Source organism: Pseudophryne corroboree, chromosome 2, assembly GCF_028390025.1.
Source record: "Pseudophryne corroboree isolate aPseCor3 chromosome 2, aPseCor3.hap2, whole genome shotgun sequence".
Classification (NCBI taxonomy): Eukaryota; Metazoa; Chordata; class Amphibia; order Anura; family Myobatrachidae; genus Pseudophryne; species Pseudophryne corroboree.
The window spans coordinates 434635534-434639435 of NC_086445.1; the positions used below are offsets into that span (position 1 = coordinate 434635534).

General features: G+C 38.1%; 1 pseudogene; it reads right to left on the reverse strand.

Moving 5' to 3' along the window:
- Positions 1-1414: 1414 nt before the first annotated feature.
- LOC135052499 (5S ribosomal RNA) lies at positions 1415-1533 on the reverse strand (annotated as a pseudogene).
- Between the last annotated feature and the right edge of the window lie 2369 nt (positions 1534-3902).

Genomic DNA, 3902 nt, shown 5'->3' on the forward strand with positions numbered 1-3902 from the left:
ATTGGGCATGCCAGCCAGCTCATAGAAATCTACCCTGACGGCATGCCACTGAGACTCCTGGGTAGGGAAGCAGATTGAGGCCTCGATGTGGGGCTGCAAAACAGCCAACACCTGTGTGTATATTTTAAAGAACAATAAACATGAGATTTTAGGACAGAACTGGCCACCGAGAAATTTAAACAAACACAAAACAGAAGAGGTAGTTAGGTATACATCACCTGTGTTAAGATTCTGGAAAATGAGGGCTGAGAGATTCCTATGACATCCCCAGACACAGCCTGAAAGCTGCCAGTAGCCAGAAAGTGCAACACAGCCAGGAGTTTGTGCAGGCCTGAGACAGAGCGAGAGCGTGCTGTCTCAGGGTCTAGGCCCAGTTTGACAAGGTCATACAGACGGAAAATGTTGTTACGATTTAGACGGAACATCTGTATGACCTTATCATCGGACAATGCGTTCAAGTTTAAACGCCCCCTAAAAAAACGAGGCCTGCGCAGCCTTTGCGGAACCTGTACAACCTGCTGACCATGTTCAGTTTCTTGGCCCTGGGTACTTACAGGCTGATGTCTGAGTCTGAGGAATCCCACAGCACACAAAAGATCACTGGCCCACAGTCCTGCTGCCATTTCTGAGTGTAGGTGTATTGAAATGGGCCTAACATTCTTTTATAGGCATCCTAATTCAGGTATGAGTGATTTTTTATTTGCAACACATGTAAACACGACTGAAAAAAGCAGGTCTATTTTTTTGCCGCTTTTTTTAACGAATCGCAAAAAAATACGACCGCATTTGAGCACTCAGAGACTAACACCCAAATACGAATGAATAGTGAATTCCCGTATTCTATGTAATAACAGCCGCGTTTGACCGATGGTCTATTCATTCGTATTTGTGAACGTTGTCATTCAAACCATTACGAATAGTCCAAACACTGCCGAGATTTGTGTTTAGTGAATTCCCGGATTGGGACTTAGAAAAAAAAATACAAATCGGACAAACTCGGATTCTTAGTAAATACTGGCCATTGAAGGACACAAACATACAGTATATAAAAACACAATTATATATGGCACCTCCACTAACAATGATGTAAGATAAGAGGTAATATCAAAGTTATTTACAAAGTTCAAATACTTGAGATATGTTGGATGCACATGAGGTGAAAATATTAAAAACTGGAATCTCAATGGATATCCAGAAAAGAAGGAATGAAAAATATGGGCATTATAACAATAATAAACAATTACAGTATTTATCCAATATACAGTGCCTTATGATTTTAAAGGGTCTCCTGGTACAAATTATGTAGCTGCACAATTAATTATAGATTAGAGAGATAGCATGCATGATGAAGTAATGGTAAAGAGGTGAAAGGTTTCACCGCCACTTCTGCTGCTTGTATCAGATTGAGGAGTTGTACTTACTGCACCTGATATTCCCTAGAGGTCTCCCATCCAGGTACTAATCAGGCTTGACACTACTTAGCTTCCAAGATCAGATGAGATCGGGCGTGACCAGTGAAATGTGGCAGTAATATATCCAAATAGGACAAATGAGAGAGTGTGGTTGATGACTTTTACCTAGAGATAGAGTACTTCTGCTGTTCAGTGAATTAGCACAGGTTCTCTGTTACTTAAGCATTGCAGAGAATAGATTACTTGCAACTGAATGAAAGAGTACTGAAATGAGATAGGCGCATAAGGATAGGGTAGGAGCTCCACCTTCTGCTATCCTGCTGTTATATAAATAATTATAGCGGACAGTGGGTGAGAGAGGTGGGCTACCTAGGCCTATTGAAGTAGGAAATTAGGATATTGATATTGCAGAATGCAACATATAGGTCCTGATTTCTTCCTGAAATTAATGGTTATCATTTACATCAGTAACCTGTAAGACGATGCTTGTCAACATCAAGTAGTGATATTCATGCTTGGATCAGAAAATGTGGTACTGAGATATATTCAATGATAGAGTTTCAGCATAAGTTAGCCATATTAGTTACCACATGTTCTTAAATCAGACAATATCTTTATGATAAGCAAGTCAAAAAATCAGGTTCTCAGTGTTATAAAATGTAACATACTGTACCAATCCTGATTCCTTCAAAGAATCGGAGGTTAACATTGACATTAATTATGTATGAAAAGGTGCTTATCAGCATGAAATGACAGTCAAATAATATGGTGCCAAGATGCGTTCAAATTATAGGATTCCAGAAAAAGTTAAGCGTATTTCAAATACATGCTTATGCCACACTGAATAAATAAAGATGCGCCGTGTTGATTTGTAAAATCGCGTCAGTGAGGCGGCTGGGTCATTAGCGTCATTTCGGATCTTAGATACGGTTGTGATCAGAGTCACATTATTTAAATAGAAAGTTTTACTTGTTGCTAGGTAATCATAATGATAATGCTCAGCAATATGGTAACTGGATTACGGCATTCTGTATACGTGGGTTCGGCTAAAGAATATTGCCGAATTCGATACCTCAGTGCTCAATATTATAAGGTCTCCTTAAAAGGATTAGCTAGAGAGTTTTTGCAGAATTCACTACTGCAATGGTAAATATTAAGGTGTCCAAAACGAATTTGTATAAAATTTGTAATTAATGCTAGGAGTTATAGTGGTGTAATATAGGGCACCTATCTGAAGGGACCAATGTAATGGGTCCACATCCATAATAGCAAGAAGTGGAAAGAAAAAGATTTTGAAAAGGATTTTAGTATCCTGTATTAGGTGGATAAGTATTAAGGGTACAGATACTGGTACAATTTAGAAAAAATTGTTTCATACATAATAAGGTTCATCATGTATGTTGAAATGTTAGTTGGTATACATAATATTATTAGGTCCCATCATAAGTGGCCGTATTGATAAATCCACTAAAAAGTTTTATTAGATGTCTCAGGTTACAAAAGAAAGTCTATGTGAAGATCAGACATTATTAGTGTGGGTGTATATATGACAGGAGGCCTTATCATATCCAGTTGTCTGTGACCGCTACAGTGATTATATACTAATGCGTTATGTTAATCCCTTAAATAATTAAAGTATACATTTTAATTTTTAATTACAGAGATGTCAAAATGATTTGTGAAATAATGTCTTATTATAGACAATTTGTAAGAAAAGGAAGAGTGTGAGATTGAGTGTTAATAATAAGTGTAAGTGGCTAGAGGTGGAAGTAAGAGAATTTATAAGTAAAAAATCATTGAAAGTTAGTGAAAGTGTTATGTACGAATAGCTATATGGAGAAAATCTGGCTGTGTTTGTCATAGATTCTTAGCTGTATGAAATAGTCATGTATTGGGTGGGGATGATTGATAAAAGGTAAAATAAATGGTTAACAAGAGTGGTATGTTAAAACGTGTCTAAAGAGTGGTAATTTGGCATTGGATAATAATATAGTTAAGGTGATGGTGTGACTGGTGAGTGTTATTATATGTGATTGTATGTGATAGTGTTAGTGGGGTTAATAATATTGGTATTGATTAGTATAGATATAAGCACCGGAAAGGAAAAAATTGGAAAGAAGAAAATATTGTTTGTGCCGCACACTTGTGTCGCTTAGCTTAGTCATACAGCTACCTCATTGCGCCTCTTTTTCTTCTTTGCATGATGTGCTGTTTGGGGCCTTTTTTTTTAAGTGCATCCTGTCTGCCATCGCATTGCCACTCCTAGATGTGCCAGGTGTTTGTGCCACACACTTGTGTCACTTAGCTTAGCCATCCAGCTACCTCATTGAACCTCTTTTTCTTCTTTGCATCTTGTGGTGTTTGGGGCTTATTTTTTTTAAATCTGCCATCCTGCCTGCCACTGCGGTGCCACTCCTAGATGGGCCAGGTGTTTGTGCTGCCTACTTGTGTCGCTTAGCTTAGTCATCCAGCCACCTCAGTGCAACCTTT